The following is a 20247-nucleotide window of genomic DNA, read 5'->3' as shown; positions in this document are numbered from 1 at the left end:
TGGTAAATCAAACATACATGCTGTAACCGCACAAATAGACCAGGCGCGATGCGATTCAAGCGACAGAGTGCAGCAGCAAGCGATACGAGCGATTGAAGAGACTAGAGTATGTCCGTACAGGCAGAAGGCAAAGCATTCAAGCATTCCCATTGGCTGTGGTCACTGACCTCTATACAGTCATTGGCTGTCGCGGCTTGTCGCCGAACCGCGTCATAGAAAGTTGAAAGGATTTCAACTTCAAACTCTCGCGCTCGTCGCGCAAATCGCTCTAGTCTCCAGAATCGCTTTTGTCGCGCGACTCAATACAAAGTCAATTACTTCCGTCGCTCGCCTCGCTCTTGTCGCAGTAGGTGTATTTCTGCGGTAATGCTTTTTACCAAGGGGGTCCTTTTGTAGCCGCATAACGCAACCGTTCCACCAACATCTTTTGGAGACTTACTGTATACACTTGTCCACTGGTTTGTCTTATTCGGTTAAATGTGGTGTACAAAATGTCTCGCACAACTTTTTGGGAATCGGGCCTATTTCTTGTTCAGTCGATGGGTCAATTGTGAGCATCTTGTAGTGTACATGGGGTAACGACAATCGATTTCACCTCACAACCAACTTGCTATCTGCAATCGAAGGGTCAAAAGAAAATCAAAAACTGTTTGAAATCCTGGTCGCCCCTCATGAGTAAATTGCATAGTTGAAGCAGTGCTATGACTCGATTTGACACTACACATGCACAAATTGACAGGGCAGCGTGATTCGCTCGAGTGCATCCTTGTCTCCATCTCAGGTGAGCGTTTCCCTTCCGCATTTTTGTCATGTACAGTGTGAGCTCTGAGCAGTGTGAGTTCTACCTCGCATCCAACCCTCGGCTCGTATAGTGTGAGCACGAGAGTCGTGAGATGAGAACTTTTAAACAGTGTGATTCCCTTGTGCAGTGTGAGCAGGAACTTAATACCCACGATTGAAAATATTGCACAATGTATGCCCGACGTAACCTAGCAGTTCTTGATTCCATTTCTTTTTGTCTCATGTCTGGCTTGCACATTCAGAAACCTGAGATTACAGAAAAAATGACCTATGGCCTCTGCATAACTGAAATCAGTCACATTTTGTTCCTTATCTCTCCATTGCAGAAAACCCACTGACATTATGGTGTGTGTGCACATGATTTTCTCTGAGATTACTGAAAACTTAACTTAATTTATCAAAATAAATCTCTTTAGGGAATGTGTGCATTTGTTTGTCTGTAAGATTACTGAAAACTTAACTTCATTTATGAAAATGAAGGTACTAGAAGGGTTTTATTTACTCCTATTGGATTCTTGACTTTCCTGGAAAATGAATGATTAGTAAGCTCAAGTCAAGTCAAAGATGGACTTGCTATGTCTAAAGGAATGATTTATTTTTTTGTTAGTAGTGCGAGAGAGAGCAGAAAGTCATGTGTGCCATACAGTAGCTCAGAGGCCCACACATGCACATACAGACAGACAGACAAACAGACAGAAAGACAGACAGACAGACACACACACACACACACACACACACACACACACACACACACACACACACACACAGTCCAACACTTCCTAAAGTCCAATATATATAAACAAAAAAAACTGGAAAATGCCTGCAGACTCTCCCTCACTCTCTTTCTGCATCCCTGTCTCTTCCACGCCCATTCAGATTCTCACTACGACAACCCAACGCGATGAGAGAGGAGAATGCTAGCAGGTGTTCCCGTTGGCGCATTCTGACGGGGTTTTTTTTTCTTTTTTTCTTCATTCCACAGCTTTGGATGGTAATGACACAAAAGCAATCTCTCTCCTGTCGGCCCCTCCGCCACAGGCGAGTTGCCCACCCCAAAACACATTTCCATGTTTGCACACTGTACAAAGCGTACAGCCGCGGCGTGATATATGCTTCGCCTGCGCCGTTCATAAATCAGACTCCGGAGGACACCGTCACATACTGTAGTAGTAGTAGGGCCTGGTCCAAGACAACCACACCATATAACACACACACTCACACGCACACACACACACTCAACAAGCAGAGAGAGTGAATACCCAACACACACACAGGCACACACAAACTGACAAAATGAATACCCAATAGACAGACAAGGAAGGCAAAAACTTAACAGAAGAAGAAGAAGGAGAAGAAGAAGAAGAGGAGGAAAAAGAAAAAGAAGATACAGAACAAATTGAGGGCTCCGCCAAAAAAAGAAAACAGGAGGATAGAAAATAAGAAGGAAAAAAAACAAGACAGACAAACACTTGGGGTTTAGAATGCAAAGATGAATCCTTCTAGCAGAAACTTGTGTGTCTCCCTCAATGTCGTCTAATTATCTTGGACCAGCTTGTGCCGTGGCTGAAGGGAGGTAGGGGATGTAGGGGGGGAAAGGAGGGAAATGGAGGGAGGTAGAGAGGGAGTAAGGGGGATGGGGGTGGAGGGGAATACCAGCTAATAGGTGTCTGAGGCGGTGGTGGTGAGCCATCCGTTATCCAGCCTGCTTGACTCACACTTAAATTGCTCAGAGACATAAAGGGGGTTCTTGGGTAGTGTATTCACGTGGGACCCCAAGGCAAAAGCCTGGTCTATTCTGTTCTACTCAACGACTTTCTCTCTCTCCTTCACTTTCATAGCCTCCCTCTTGCACACACACGTACACCCACGCACTGTGACGCGCACACATGCACACAAATACATCGTCCACGTACACATACACTTTGCCGTTCAACGGCGAGCCTTGACCAATTAAAGTTTGCCTTCAGTGTACGATTGCGCGTTCCGGTGTTTATTATGGAGATGAGACAGGTCGCTCCACGCTCGGGGCCCCTCCTGGGAGGTCGAATCAGGCCGGGCAGAGAGGGCCGCTCGTGGCATTAGCGATGAGGCCGGGGGCCAAAGGCTCATTCATCCACCACCCCAGAGACTGGAGGCTAGAACCAGAGAGAAATGTATTCATAATGAAGTTTGCTGGAGGAATATAAGGTGTGTGTTTGTGAGAGTGTGTGTGTGTGTGTGTGTGTGTGTGTGTGTGTGTGTGTGTGTGTGTGTGTGTGTGTGTGTGTTTATGTAGAGCAGTGGTTCTTAACCTGGGGTGCGGGCACCCCCTGGGGGTGCGGCAGAGATTTCAGGGGGTGCACAGAATTTTGTTAGTGTTGAGGTTTGGACCAAAATTCTGCTAGCAAACATTATAATTAAGCCAAATCAAAACCAAATTAAAACATCTTTCGGTCCCCATGTAAAGGTATTGAGGTATTGATTAATGTCTCAAGCAAAAATGATTGTAATGAATCACTTATATCATTTTTAGTGCGTATACACGTGTAGAAGTTTGGGTTGGGGGTGCACGGCTTGTTTTGGGCACAGGTAAGGGGGTGCGTTAAGAAAAAAAGGTTAAGAACCACTGATGTAGAGTACCGTATGTGGTATTTGTGCATTTATTTGTTGGTACATTTGTGTGCTACCATTAGCAAAGAAACATTCATGTTGCTCAGGTAAATATTGTATATCAAGTCAGACATCTAGTAACATACAGTATTGTAAAAAAAATACATTTAAGGTCTGTCAAATTATTATTGAAATAGAAATTTCTCCAGCATGCAGATATGGCCCTCACACTAAGCCAGTCATTATTATAGCCAATCAAATGTGCAGCTTCAAGAGCCTGATGGATGGCAGTGTTACTTGATTGACAGTTGAAATCAAACATTAACATCACTTTACTCACATGACAACAATAAACCTTCAGATGCTAGAGAGGAAAACAAGTCTCACTCAACACAAAACAATTATCCACCAATCTCACCTCTATCCAGGGACTCTGGCAGCTTTGGCCGGGCCTGGGACAAAGTCATTTGAAAGCCACCCCCTCTCAATAAATAAAATATAATGGGTGTGTGGTGTGTTTTGTTGGGCGATCCGAGCAGACAAGTGCATGTTGGAGTAAAAGGTTATTGAAACGGGAACAGATAGTCGGTTCTTACTTTGTGGTTAAGTGATCAAGTGAACACAAAGAGCCATGTGATGTAGCCGCTTACTGGGCACATCGACCGGACAACTCACTCTGTTATAAACACTCAACCACATCATAACTTTCTTGCTATGACAATGTAAGGAGTCTTACCGCAGAAATACACCAGCGGCGATCTGAGCGAGGCGAGCGACGGAAGTAATTGACTTTGAGTCGCGCGACAAAAGCGATTCTGGAGACTAGAGCGATTTGCGAGACGAGCACGACAGTTTGAAGTTGAAATCTTTTCAACTTTCTATGACGCGGTTCGGCGACAATCCGCGACAGCCAATGACTGTATAGAGGTCAGTGACCACAGCCAATGGGAATGCTTGAATGCTTTGCCTTCTGCCTGTACGGACATACTCTAGTCTCCTCAATCGTTCGTATCGCTTGCTGCTGCACTCTGTCGCTTGAATCGCATCGCGCCTGGTCTATTCACGCGGTTAGGTAACCGATTAAGACTTGGCCATTACCATTTTGGTGACGATAAGGTTATAGAATTAAATAATTAAATCATGGTGTAATAAAATGTGTTTATTGCTTACCCAGAATCCCATCTCTGTTGTCACTGACAAACCTGTGTGCTTGCTGCTAGTAAACTCATTTACCTAAGCGGGGCAATCCCCTGGGATGGCGTAGTTGGTAAATTAAAATTGGTATTCATTACAAACATTAATGTCCACTGTTTTACACATGTTTTTGCAGAATACATGTGTCCAAAGGTCACCCCCTGTCTACACTTTTCTATCTCCTCACATGCAGCAATACCAGGACCCCACCCACATGCCTACATGCACACACTCAAGCACAGAAGCAAATAAAAAGGTTAGTAGAAGAAGAAAGCACTGCGCAAGGGCAAAGGGAGAGAGAATGAGCTTTGGAGTTGATCTATGCTCAAACTCTGTGCAGTGCAGGGGCCTCGCTTCCTCCTATGAGCTTTGATGGAGCCACTAATTATGGCAACTTGCTTCTGCAAGCGGCCTCAGCCAAGCGTTACGGGCTCTCCGCTCCCGTCCCGCCAAAGCCGGGGTGTCGACTTGGCCAAGGGCCCCAGAGGCAGGCCGAGCTGAAGGGCGTCTGACACGGGGAGCCAACACTAAGACCTCAGCAAATTAGCAGTGTCAACTCTGCTCCCAGCGAGCCACTCTCCGAGGTTTTAGAACAAATGAAACTGGTCAGTTCCAGGCAAACTTTCTGTGTGTGTGTGTGAGAGAGAGAGAGAGAGAGAGAGAGAGAGAGAGAGAGAGAGAGAGAGCGAGAGAGAGAGAGAGAGAGTACTCGCTCTCCATGAATTGAGTTGATTGTGAAATTCCACCGCCCTGAAACCAGACACTGGGTGACATTTTTAAGAGCAGGACAGCTTGCTTCCGCATACGGATACCATTTCATTTGAATATATTTTGAAATTTCATCCCTTTTACCTTTGCAGATTTGTAAGGCATAGAGCAACTGAACAAGTAATTGTATTCCGAAGAGGGCTGCTGCACAAAGAATAGTAAAAGTATTCACCGACATTAGGGGCAAGCTAAGTTCAGTGTTGTTATGTTGTGTAGACTCACAGTAACTTGAGTGAGTGATGAAAGAGTCATGGGTAATAAAACTTGTTTTTTTTTGTTTTTGTTTTTTAAACAGAAGCCAATTGGAGCCAATTTTGGTCCCCTAGGGGAAATTCGTTCTCTGCACTTTATCCCATTTGGACTAGTGAATCACATTGAAGTACAGACACTAGTCCATAGCAGTGGACTTGCCTGCTGAGCGGCGCCCGGGGAGCAGTGTGGGGGTTAGGTGCCTTGCTCAAGGGCTCTTCAGCCGTGGTCAGGTCGGGCATTGAACCGAGAACCCTTGGGTTGCCATAAACCCTTGGGTTGCCATTGTCATAAAATGTTAATTGCACTGACATGAGGTTAATTACAGATGCATTACAACATTGTTATGACACTGTTATGTCATGCGTATGACGCTGGTGTCAAGTGAAGTGTTACCAAAAACTGTAATTGACAAAAACTACACTACTATAACATGTTGTACACAAAATTATTCAAGCACGTTCTTCTCCTCTATTTAAAATATTCCAGAGATACAAACTTTAATTTTCACTGATATTTTCCAGACTGTTCATGGCATTACTGAGACAATATATAGGCATGATGTCAGGTGTACCCTAAATCGTCCTTGTACGTTTAGCAATTCTGAGTGCTTTCTGCACTGCATCAGTTGAGAGTGGTGCGCACGCAGCAGGATGAAGAGCATGCCAAACAGGAAGTAGTTGTCTTCGCAGGGGGTTGATTCCACGACTTGACCTAGATGAAGCAGCAATTAGCACAAGAGCCTCTCCAGAAGAAAAGACAAGCCAATGTAGTGTAACAAGCACACACACGTGCTTCTCCTCACCACTTCTCCTCTCTCTCTCTCTCTCTCTCTCTCTCTATCTCTCTCTATCTCTCTCTCTCTCTCTCTCTCTCTCTCTCTCCACTTCACTGGCGAATGACTAATCCCGCGAAGTCTCTCGTCTGGTAGCTTTTGACATGAAATAAAATTGTCCGCCAATTAGCGAGCGCGTAACATGCTAGTGTGAAGTCCCGTGGCCACCGCTAGCTAGTATATCAATGGCATGTCAATTAAGCGAGCCATAAACAAGCGTGTGGCAGCTGCCAGATAAGACAGGGTGGCTGCCTGGGCCGTCAGAGTGATTCACTATAGGCATGCTCCCCCAAGCCCCTTGCGTAACGAGCAGCCACACTAAGACTGATAGTGAAGTGTTGAACTCATTCTTAGACAAATGTTGGCGCGCTGGCCAGCTTGTCTAGTGCTTTTAGCAATACGGACTACTGTCTGTCACTGCTATAACGACAGACAAAATCATTATTAGTCAGGGTAAAAAACACAGGCTCATTGAATAAAAGTTTCGAAAATATAAATATCTGTCAACGGCATTGTCAAATTTGACATATTGGTTGGCAACTGGCAAATTGGTTTAAAATCATCACCCCCTTAATCATGCAGTAGATATTTTCTTTAACCCTCTGAGGTCCGAGTGCCCTTCAGGCAATTGGTCTCCAAACACAAATCTGTAACTCTGTGAGTTTTTGTCATTGAAACATATAAGTCACACCATTAGAAACCTCAGACCTTCCAGGTTCCAAATATATATATATGAAATGAAAATACTTGAAAATGTCAGGGTGGTGCAAGCAGCCTAAAAGCCTCTGAAAAGCCTTAGACCTCAGAGGGTTAAGAACAATACGTCTTTTTGGCATGCCATATCAAATGTATGTGAAAGTAACCATTTCCATCACTGAAGACCATTGGGAGGGAAAGTAATCTCATCGCCCCCTGCTGGCTACGTTCCAACCCCCTGCATCAAATGAATGGGGCTTTTCTTTGAAAAATTACATCTCGGCCCTGACGACGAAGTAGCAGTGGCAGTCATATATTATGCATGTTGGCCCGTTTTATCGAATCAGGTGGTAAAATGTTCGGTTTTTCACTGATCTGAACTGATTTTAATTTTCTTAAAAAAGCTAATACAGAACTACACTGACTCGCATGTGTGACGTGTTTACTCCATGTAATTAGCATAGCCAAATTAGCATAGCCAAACATTAGCCAGACAGGTGGTTACTCGTCACCACAGAAGCCATCATATCTACTAGAGAAGTTAAAACCAAACCAAACTAATCGCGTGTATATATGTGTAATAAGAAGACAATATGTAACTCACAGGATTACAAGAATGTGAAGAAACGCGAAGAATTTGCGTTCATTCGCATTCATTTGTTTCTCTGTGTTGTCAACGAGGCGCAAAGCACAGCATGCTGGGAGCTGTAGTCCGTTTCCTACCAAATTGGCACAATTTCTATTTTTCTTAAAAGGGCAAATAATGACTCAAGATTTTCACAAGTAGTAGTTCATCCTATTTTGTAAGCTGAAAAATGTTCAAGTTCCGAGTCATATCTTTGTGGGATTTTTTAAAAAACTCGTCTATGGGAGTTTCAATAGGATCGGCCTGGTGTTTGGAACGTAACCACTAGGATCGCTGTTTTCCACTTTCCCTCCAAATTATCCATGGACTTTTCACCAAGAGAAAAAAACCCTGAACGTTCGAGAAACATGGATTACTTACTCTGCCAATTTCCTAGAAATGGCAAAGAGGTATATATGCCATTCAAATAAAAAGCTTTAGATTACGCTTACATAAATATCCTTCAAGGCCTGTCACAATGTGCACTTGAGTTTTTTTTTCCATTCACCTCTAAGTGGCGTGTGTCTCTTCCAGTATCTAGAAACCTATATACACAGATAAGAACATTTTCCATGCCTGGCTACTCTGTTAAGCACTGGCAAAACACATAATGCAGGAACATTACAGTGGTGTATGTATGCGATTTCATTGGCTTCAGCCTGATAACCTTTGTTTTTTTTTTACCCCGCTCTGTGCTTTTTTATTGAAGCCCATTCTCAACAGTCGAAGAGGCAATGAGACAAAAACGAATTCAGGCCTCAAAAGGTGTGATGGTTAAGATAACATTTGACGAGGGTAAGAAAAAAAAGAACAAAACGAAAAATTGGGAGGCGTAGGCGGATGAAATGGTGGGAGCTCTAGTGCCTCTCCCGAAACATTTCAACCATGCATCATTGCGCGGCTGTTTTCTTCTCCCTGTAAGTGGCCATTTTGTGCAATGGCATTTTGTTGGCATCCATGGAGAATATGAAAGACTCTCTTCTCTGCTACTCTGCACACAATGCACCGACTATGTGTGGATTCAAGAGTCTCACTATCTCTTCCTCTTCTATTCTCTCCTTGCTGCATGCATACCATACTTATGGTCTCTATCTACTGAACAGAAACAACCACTTTGTCCCCTCTCTCTCTCTCTCTCTCTCTCTCTCTCTCTCTCTGTCTCACTTTCTAACACACACACACACACACACACACACACACACACACACACACACACACACACACACACACACACACACACACACACGCACACACACACTTAACGTTCACTCTCTTTCTTCACTCTCTCGCTCACACAAAATCGCTTTGCATACTCAATCCATCTCATTTACAAAGTCTCTCCCCTCCACACTATCTGTGGCGTCCCTCTGCTTCCACCACTCCCACCAAGTTCATTTGTTTCGTTCTGTTTCTCATGCCTGCCCCGCCATGATCACACCGCATTAACCCCAGCTCCTGCTGCAGTGAAGGGACCCATCTATAATCATGAGTAGCTTAATGATTCACACACACATGCACGCGCGTGCACACACACACACACGCACGCAGGCACGCAGGCACGCACGCACACACACACACACACTCTCACGTACACACACACTCACGCACACACACACACACACAGGTAAACACACACACACACACACACACACACACACACACACACACACACACACACACACACACACACACACACACACACACACACCTCTTCTCATTCTCTCTTCCTCTCACCGCATACACACACATATGCACACACACACACACACACACACACACACACACACACACACACACACACACACACACACACACACACACACACACACCTCTTCTCATTCTCTTCTTCTCTCGCCAAATCTCTCTTGCCGTCGTTCTCTCTCTGCACCCCTCTCTCTGTCATCAGCAGCACCCACTGCTGCTCTTCCTATAGAATCAGTTCCACAATAAAAATCAAATCAAATAAAGTCAAATAAAGTAATCTCCCTTTTCACTTCCTTCTCCCATGATGCGGAATAATACAGCATCATAATCCTCTCAATCAATAACTGCACCTTACGTAACTGAGAGGAAACGTTTCCTCTTTCCAAATTTGCCAAGAAAGGCTGTTACTCTTGCGAGTGAAATAAAGACAGCAGGATGTGGAACCCAAGGATCCAGGGAGGTGGGTGTCTGACCTCCTGCTTTCTCCCAGTGCAAGTGAGTGAGTGTTTGTGTCCATGCCCATGCCAAAAAAAGAGCCTTTCAAGAAAAAAAATGACTGGGTGGTTCAATAGATTTAACAGATTTAATGGAACCAAAGCAAAGGCCGGTGAAAGTCACCGGAGGCAACACGCTGTGGACAAGACGCCCCAAGTCAATAGCCAGGGAAAGTGGAAGAGGATAGGCTACTGAAGTCTCTAAGCACATTTGGGCCAGGAAGGTACAGGAGCTCAATCAATGGGACTTTTCAGAGACTCGTCGGCTTATGTGAGCTTTGAATATAAAAGTATTTCTGTTGCATCTGAATGTTCGACGTGTTCGACAGATGGAAGGATTAAAAGAAAAATTGTCATATCCTATTGAGGCACCTTAGTCTCCTTGCCCAAAAGTGTGTCTGTGTTTTGTAGAATGTTTGTCTGGGGTGTTTTTTTGGCAAGGAGAGCAAATAATCAATCAAACTTTTTAGGTCTTAGATTGGAATTCCTTTTTTCCCCATTTCATTTGTCGGTCTAATACAGTCACATTTTGTGCTTCCTAGCTCCTTCAGTTGCTCAGAGTTGATTTTAGCTTCTTCTTAAAGCCAACACTGAAGAATTAGCACACTGCCTAAGCCCTTTTCTGTTTTCATCGGCTCAATCTCTCTGAGACCCAGACCACTTTACGCAGACAAAACATTTTTTGCCAAGGCTTTCATTTTCACAGGAAACTGAAGAGGGAGTAATGGTCCGACAAAGGAACCCAAACAGGATTCTTTTTTTACATGTATTTTGAACATCCAAAATCTATGGTCTTAGCATGTCCTCATTAAACGCATTGTGCTGATGTCCCCCTGCCGCCCCTGTTTTATTGATAACCCACTGCAGCACTTATGAACAGGCTATGAACATCTGATAACCAATCAAGAATGCTGTGATGAAAATTCAAAGCCAGTAATTAAGCGGGGATATCTTGGCCGTTGATTTTTTTGGAACAAACTCCAAATTGGCACGGAAAGCAATTAAGTCCCCTCCGTTAGTGCTAAAACAAATGCTATCAAAAGGTTAATGGGAAGCCAATTAAAAAGTGAGATTAGCTTGATTGGCTTGAAGAAGCACTGGAAATGAGCAGAGGGAGGTGGCTGCACAGTGGTGTATAGTAGGAAGAAAGGAAGAGAAAAGGAAAAAACGGAACGAGGGAAAAAGTGGAGAGAACAGGAAGAGTCTGACAGAGAGGTGCGGAATTCAGTATGCTCATGTACCGGCAGATGACACAGAAAAATAAACATGGTGCTCAAATACGTGTGCTGCAATATAATGCCGGGTCAAATCCAGCACCTTTCTCCTAGGGAAAACAAACCAGCGTTTGTGCTCTCCTTTATCCTAATTGGATGACTCCAAATGACAGTATAATGCAAGCTGAATATGAGTAGCCAATTCCCTAGACCTACTTGAGCGAATCATATTTGGACATTCATGTCTTGGAATGTCTGCAATTGTAAAAAGGGATTTAGGGTAGGGGAATAAACCGGGGTCACATTCAACTTGTGGATAATGAGGGTCCACAATTGTTGTAACCACCGTACTGTTCTCAGTAACATCGTAAAACAGCAGGAAATGAATGCATAGACAACCAGAAATGCACTCAGAGAGTGCAGACCTCTGCCAAGGAAGCTGTTTGATAGAACATTTCACTGTGTTACACCCTATTTTTTTTCATGTCCTTCTGCCTTGTTTTTGCGGAGTTAGAAACTAGAATGTCAAAATTCACCCTATCCTGCAATGGTGAAGAATATTTTGAAAAATTCTTGGATCCAGATCAAATTTCATAAAAATCCGTTCATAACTTTTTGAGTTATCCTGTTGACAGACAAGCAAACAGACAAACAGACAGACAAACCAACGCGACCGAAAACATGACCTCCTTGGTGGAGGTAATTACTCTTCCCAAACACTGACTGGCATAACTTGTACGGCTTATGTTCAATTTGTGCTATTGCACACTACTACTTTTAGAATTCAATTCTCATCATAATGTCACACAAGTGTCATAATAACATTGTCTGAAAATAGTCTGCATTCATTACAAAGGCCCTTTCCAGAATGATGTGCCTTTCATGTACTCTGGGAATTAGATATATTATCCAGTCTTGCCATCTCGTACATAAAATTGTTCAATGAGTTGTCCAGTGCAAAATACCAAGGGGGGCATTCATATGTCCTTCCCATGTCACAGTTTGGTATTGACCATAATTCCCAGAGCACAAGAATGCACCAATAGCCTACCTTACAAGTGTAAGACTTTGTCATAGAAACAGATATTGTGAGCTAAAAAAATAGTTTTTCCCAGTGTAAGTTTATGCCTCGACTTCCCTTGCTAGTAGCCCGTTAATGCACGCCGTACCTCCAGGTTAACTACCATAGTACTACAATTCTATGACATAACACAGGGCCTGTAGTAATACATTACGACTTTGACTTGGTTATTACCACTCTGGTAACAGCAAATTCATAACGCCATGTCTTAACGGGTTAAATGGGCAGGGATCAAGGGGTGAGGTGAGTATGCAGAGAATAAGGCAGGAATCTGACAGCTGATTAGCCCGCATCGGTTCCCACAGAGGAAAAGGGAAGTAAATTGTGGGCCGCTAATTGTTGGCTAGCCGGATTCATTAGTGTAGCGACTCGAGCTGCCCTCAAAGTGCACAATGCGATTAATTACACACGCACATAGCACGGGCCGAGAAATAGACACAAACCCCACAAGCGGTTTAAGTCATACGACATAACACCTTGTCAGTTTCAAAATAGCCCACAATTACAACTGTTATTTAATATGGCGTAGCGTTCTGATAGTCTTATATAAGAGAAGAGAACAGCTTCTCGAAAATGACAGCAAATTGACCTCATTTCACAGTAGCAATCATGACTTGTCTGAAAGACATAAAAAATTAAGTGTAGTGGTTTTTACAGTTGGTACTGAACTGTGAGCTGTTTTTACATTTGTTGCCACTTCCAAAAACATAAAAGGGGAATGCAATATGATTTATTTTAAAACACTATTGTTTAGTGAGCTCACATAAAAGTCATATACAACGGCTAAAAACAGATTGCACACTGTACATAGCCTACATCAGGCACGTGCGCTCCAATACGGCAGGGGAGGCAGTGCCTCACCAACCCTACATGAGAATGATGAGATGCAGTAAATATGAATAATAGTAACACTAACAACTATTGTTTTCAAGCACCTGCACCATAACTACCATTTGTGCAGTATTTAAACAGTTTCAATCATTTTCAATCATTTTTGTGGCCAAAATCGTAATATTTGCCCATTTCATATCAAATTGCTCCGAATACGCTGAATTTGGGGCAGCTTCCAGCTTGCCTCACTCCGGATTGCGCAATCCCTCGTTAACAAGCTTGTGCGCAAGCGCCATTTTGCTCGTTCTGTGCATGCAACCTGGTAATATTGTATTAAACGTTTTTATACACTTAATAGAAATATGTATGGTGTGCCCTCATTTTCCTGATCCTTTTTTACTATTTTCTACGTGTGATTATCATTTCTTTACTCTGAACGCTTTGGCATAACGCCCACTGAAAGATACAGTGGTGAGGCAAGCAGGAGTCTGGCCGCAATCTCGTTCTGGCATTGAGAGTCTTGCTGGCAGTTACGTCATAGCGAATCTGAAGTTCATAATATAGACAGTCGTGTCATTAGTGTTGGCTAGCTTGTTCACTTTGACTGCTACCATGGAAGTGGATTTCATAACGAAACTAAGAGCTTCAAGTAACAGGAATTAACAGGACAGAATAAGGTAGGAAATCCGTTTTTTCCCTTGATGTGCTCGCCGAAGCACTAAGTTTACTATTTGGTGGCAATGTTGTTGTCAATGTTGTTATCGATGTTGTCTACTTGTCTTCCGTCTAACTAGCCGTCACTTGAAAGCAAAGCACCTGTGCTATCCTGTCACCAAGCTAACACCACTTTCAAAAATGCACACCTTTCCTGAATTCATGGTGGGCTGCCTGGGTGGTTTAGTTACCATATGTGATGTGTGTAGATTCGCTTGTGTTTGTTGGGCATCTGCGTGAGCCTGGAGTGAACAGTGTACAGTGCGAGGCAGCGAGAGCAGTGTCTGGCTGCGCAAGCTACTTGTAGAACCTAGTAAGCTAACATTTAGCTCCACAGACAAGCTACATCCAATAGAAATATTAAGCTAGCTCCATCTGTAAAATGTAGCGAACTACATTACAAGCTACTTCAACTAGAAATTCAAAATTACAGCATATCTGTATTATTTGGGCTGCAAAACTGACATCTGATATGTCTGTTGGATATGATAGCCCCATATGATATTTTTGTGTAATATACCTATGGTCAATCAGCTGGCTTCTTTGCTCTCCTGTCTCCCCCCGTGTGTGCGCATTTTGCCTCGTCATTAGTTTTGCGAGTTTGATTGCGAGTTTTTATACCAGTCTGATGGAAGTAGAGTGACATAGCGCATGAAAATGTCAATAGAAACAAAGGTGTGGACATTCGGGTGTATGATTCGATTGCTCGAGACATTTTTGGGAGATAATAGTCCGGTCTGGCAACTAGCCGTCTTCCTCTCCTGCCTTCAGTGTGTGTGTGTGTGTGTGTGTGTGTGTGTGTGTGTGTGTGTGTGTGTGTGTGTGTGTGTGCGTGTGTGTGCCTGTCGCGTTTGAGAGTTCCATTGGCGCACGGCACGAGCATGAAGACCCGTAGTTGCGCATGGAAATGTTCAGTTTTATTTGTTCATCCTTTTGTTTCAACATCATCTAATGTCATGATAATATTTCAAAAGCTGCGGTTAGGGCCTCGTGTGGCGACTGATTCAGGTAACACTTTAGAATAATGGATGCAAAAAAGCATTATAAAGACTTAATAAATAATTAACTATTGATGAACAAAACATTAACAAACGTTTGTAAATGATTAGGAAATGTAAACCAATGCTTGTAAATGACTAGGAAATGTTATGTTAATATTTCATATTTATCAAACATTTACAAGTTGCTTGTAAATGAATAAAATAGTCTGTTATAAGGTGTGTAAAATCTTGAATATATCATTTGTAGATATTTTATAAAGCATTAATAAAGCTTAGTTAATAATAAAAACATTTGTTAATGTTTTATTCATCATTAGTTAATTATTTACTGAGTCTTTACTAAGGAACATTATTATAAAGTGTTACCCTGATTCAGGCTGTAGCGCCGCCTATGTGTAGGCCTACCTCATGTTAAGAAAGCTATGACATATGAAACTTATCGGTAGGCCTATTTGGCCAATATTTACTAATGCTGTAGCTGTAGTATTATATATTTGAAAATCTGATATTGGAAAAGTCACTGCCTCACCAGCCATAAACTTGACCGCACGTCACTGGCCTACATACATACATACGTACATACACACATTCAAACATACATACAGTTCATGCAGTTCATACAGTGCATGTATGCAACTGCATCTAAAAAACAAATGCACACACATCTCACTGAATGATATCTCAAGAACTGTTTGTATCTCAGTGTAGCTTTTACCAGACTAATGAAAGGTGAGTTGAGTCTATCTAAGTGAATCATGAAATATGCTACTTTTTTCCTCTGTTTGTTTGAAACAAACTCAATCCACTCTGGTTTTGCATGCACGGTGCTCTAGTAGGCTACTGAGTCACCATCCAGCCCTCAGCAGGGACGTATGTGCTCCAGTACATGTGCCACTGCCAGGCCTGGACTGGTAATCTGGTATAGAGGGCATTTTACATACTGGGTCGACAGTCTTCAGGTGGCTGGTGCCGTTGTTGTGTTCTTTCATAGTTTTTATGTTTTTTTTCCCCTTCTTAGAGACAGGCCCACCATTTAGATATGGTGGTTCATTCGGCAAACTTTACTGTAATGCAGACAATGAGATGAGCCACCCATACAAACATTCGAAGACCGAGGGCTCTATGCCAAGAATGCCCGGGATGTTTCTTGGTCTCAGGCCAGCTCTGGCCACCACACTATTATTCCCTTCTCTTCAGGCAGGCCCATGGCCAGTGGTGTAGTCTACTTTTTTGTGGTGGGTATACTGTATATTGGAGCATTTTTTGAAGTGGGTATACTGTATATATTTGTGCCATTCAAAATAATGGATCAATCAATTTTAAGTGGGTATACTGAAATCCCTGAAATTTAGAAGTGGGTATACTCCGTATAACCGCGTTCTACATAGACTACACCACTGCCCATGGCCACTCTTCTTTCCCCATTAGCTTCCCACACTCAGCACACACTACATATACAGGTAGCTGTGGTCGGGTATGAAATGCAGACCTTTTCAATAGAGCAATAGACAGAGGACGGCTAATATGAAAAGATTGAAAGACCAAGAGAGTGCAAGAAAGAAAGTGACAGACAGAGCAGTGGTGTAGTCTACTTTTTTATGGTCGGTATACTGTATATTTGAGATTTTTTTGAAGTGGGTATACTGTATATATTTGTGCCATTCAAAACAATGGATCAATCAATTTTAAGTGGGTATACTGAAATCCCTGAAATTTAGAAGTGGGTATACTCCGTATACCCGCGTTCTACGTAGACTACACCACTGAGACAGAGATATAGCAGAGAGAAAGGGAGCGACAGGAAGGAGGAACAAATAGGGATGGTGAGAGAGAGAGAGAGAGAGAGAGAGAGAGAGAGAGAGAGAGAGAGAGAGAGAGAGAGAGAGAGAGAGAGGGGAATCTCTTGATTAAGGCCCAGTGGAGCAGAATGCAAAAAAAAAAAAAAAAATCTCAAGACTTATCAACGAAATGAAAAACCAATCAGTTTATAGACACTTGGCAATCTCTGGTGTGTCCATGAGTGTCCTCTACTCTGTACCTCCTGTAGAATTCATATCGGTTTGTTTGTGTTTGTTACAGGCCACAAGCTTTCTATTCACTTTCTCAAGGGAAATCTAATCAGCGTGATAGGGATGAAGGTGTCTGCGTATGCATACAAGGTATGTACTGTATGCGTAAAAAAAAGGGCTGTGTGTAGGATTATTTCAAAAGCATATGTTAGACCTGCCTTATTGAGTACGTAAAGGACAGTGAAGGGGTGGGGGTTAAGAACTGCATTTCACCTTTGTAGATATTTCTGGGCTTTATGCATTTATTTGGATAGGACAGTGGAAGAGAGAATGGAAGTCACTGGGAGAGAAAGATGGGGAAAGATTTCGAAATGACCATAGGTCAGAATCGAACCCGGGTTCCCGGTGTAATGGTACAGCACCTTAGCCACCATGCGCCGCAAAACTGCATTTTACTTGGTCCTTTCTTTAACAGCAATGGGTTTGTTGGTATTCTCTGGCAAATGGAAATAAGGCATCTGACGTTTCTCTGTAATTTATGGACTATACCTTTCTCCTGTGCAGCGGCCGCGGATGAATTGGAAAAGAAAAATCTTCATCTCGTCTTCTGCTCCCTCAGCCAGCAAAATGATTTGGGCGTATTTCACCGACCTATCAAGCTGGATTTCTTTTTTCACCCAGACAGAAAAGAGATAAGAGCCTACTTATCTAGCCATCTCCTTTAGAGCAACCCTGTCCCGGGTTTTATAACTACGACCCTGTGATGGAAACAAGGTTGAAAACAAAATGACGTTTTATTACATGATCTCTAAAATAGGGGAGATGACAAATAAATTGGAAGATGGCTCAGGTGGACAGGCCAAGCATATACAGTATATCACGAAAGTGAATACACCCACACAGTTTTTGCTGATTTTTGTGTATATCTTTTCATAGGAAAGCATTACAGAAATTTCACTTTGACACAATGATTAGTGACCTTTTAACAACATATTTAACCGCTTAAATTTCTTGTTCACTCAGAAAAAAACAAAATACAGCCATTAATGTTTGAACATGTACTCACAAAAGTGAGTACACCCCAGATTAAAATCCGGTAGAGAAGGGGCTGTGTTGGCTCGAATCGTCTCTAAATGAAACGAAATGAAAAGGGATGAAAAGGGAGGTCATCAGTGTGTGTTTCAACCTTTTTTTGCATTGTACTTTTACATTTTGAGTCTGCATCTGGCTTAAATAGATTGGTGTGAGATTTGAATGCAATCCTATGGAGAATATCATGATCTGCTTCAGTAGTCACAGTGCATGTTTACATGCATGTTTCTTTTAGGTGTATTTCAGATTGCCAATGTTGACAGCATTCATGCATCCCCAAACCATGTCAGTCCCACTACCATGCTTGGCTATTGAGAGGATACACCTTTTTTTGTAAAACTCACTTGTTTACCACCACACATGCTTGACACCATCTAAAGCAAATTTGTTTATCTTGGTCTCAAGAGAGATGAATAGACCAAGGATATGGATCACTGGAACCATGTTGTGTGATCTGAAGAGACCAAGATAAACAAATTTGCTTTAGATGGTTTCAAGCATGTGTGGTGGTAAACAAATGATTTTTTTTTTTTTTAAAGTGTATCCTATCAAAAGCCAAGCATGGTAGTGGGACTGACATGGTTTGGGGATGCATGGATGCTGTCAACATTGGTAATCTGAAATACACCTAAAAGAAACATGCATGTCAACATGCACTGTGACTACTGAAGCAGATCATAATATTCTCCATAGGATTGCATTCAAATCTCACACCAATCTATTTAAGCCAGATGCAGACTCAAAATGTAAAAGTTCAATGCAAAGAAAGGTTGAAGCGCACACTGATGGTCTCCCTTTTCATCCCCTTTCATTTCGTTTCATTTCGAGACGATTTGAGCAAACACAGCCCCTTCTCTACCGGATTTTCATCTGGGGTGTACTCACTTTTGTGAGTACATGTTCAAACATTAATGGCTGTATTTTCTTTTTTCTGAGTGAACAAGAAATTTAAGCGGTTAAATATGTTGTTAAAAGGTCACTAATCATTGTGTCCAAGTGACATTTCTGTAATGCTTTCCTATGAAAAGATATACTCACAAATCTGCAAAAACTGTGAGGGGTGTACTCACTTTCGTGATATACTGTATATATCCGCAGAGCAGGAAATAGACCTTTGAAAAATGTGGCAATATTAAGAGGCATTCGGAAAGCCCAGCCCGACTTTCAAGATGGCCCAGAAATGGTGGCAAGATGCATCATGCCAACCATGGATCACGACAAATACTCAATTTTCTTTGATAAATGATGAATATGCCAAGGAGAAATGACCCACGCCAAACTCAAACCCTAGTCCACAATATAACGCATTTATGGCCAGGTCCATTGATGCACTATGTTTATTTTTACTGCACCAAATTTGCTCCTTGCAAGGTTCAGCTCAAAACACCTCGGGAGGGTCAACAATGTTGTTGTAGTTAAGTATTTTCAGCAAGTAGTGAATAGGCCCGCCGGCGACCCCATCTGCAGTAAGAGGCTATCCGGAATCAAAACTGTAACCCTGTGACGCCAAGGCTGGCCGTCGTCAGACCCCAACTATTATGGCTGGTCTCACTGAGCCCCTAAACACCTTCCCTGTGAGTTCTCTGAGGCCTGAATCTGTACCATGGAGCTGACACCTACCCATGAGTCTTGGTTAAGCTGCCTCTCCTGCCACCGTCTTTACTTCTGTCCACATACAAGTGAGCGGGAATGCCCACAGGGGCTCGGGGTGAGCTCTTATGGGCCATTTCAGCCCTTTGTGCGGCCATTTGCCTGCTCCTCAGAGACCTGTCAGCACACACCGTACCCTACTTGAGACGGAGGTCCATTGAGAATAAGTAAAGTGCAGACAGAGGCCCAGTGTACTGATGGAGATAAGTCAAAGCCAGAAGTCAGTGCAAAATCTCCATATGCCATACAACTGTCTGATGCTAAGGGCTAATTTTGTGTCAATTTAAGTCTGCATGCTTTGCATTAGAAATACATACAGTAACTCAAATCCAAATACAACATAGTAAGACAAGGCATACATGATTACAATGTCAGAACAAGGTGACTTCACCATACCTTTTATGGCTAAGTAGCATTGTGGACTTTTTACATGGCATTTCATGACAAGTCAAAAGAGACCATGCCATCAGCCATTAGGCAAGAAACATGTTAAGCAGTGTGTGTGCCACACTCTTGCTACCCTGCAAGTACACACACATGTTATGCTCTACTGTCTATCTTTTATCTATTACATAATAGACCATATACTTTGGATTTGTCCATTTGGTAATAATTTACCTTTTCAGTTCATGGTGTATGGTCTTGGTTTGCTGCTGAGAACTAGAATAGTTCTCCTTTTTATTCCTCCTACACAGTAGAA

The sequence above is a fragment of the Engraulis encrasicolus genome, chromosome 19 (assembly GCF_034702125.1).
Source record: "Engraulis encrasicolus isolate BLACKSEA-1 chromosome 19, IST_EnEncr_1.0, whole genome shotgun sequence".
Classification (NCBI taxonomy): Eukaryota; Metazoa; Chordata; class Actinopteri; order Clupeiformes; family Engraulidae; genus Engraulis; species Engraulis encrasicolus.
This window is presented reverse-complemented; position numbering follows the sequence as displayed.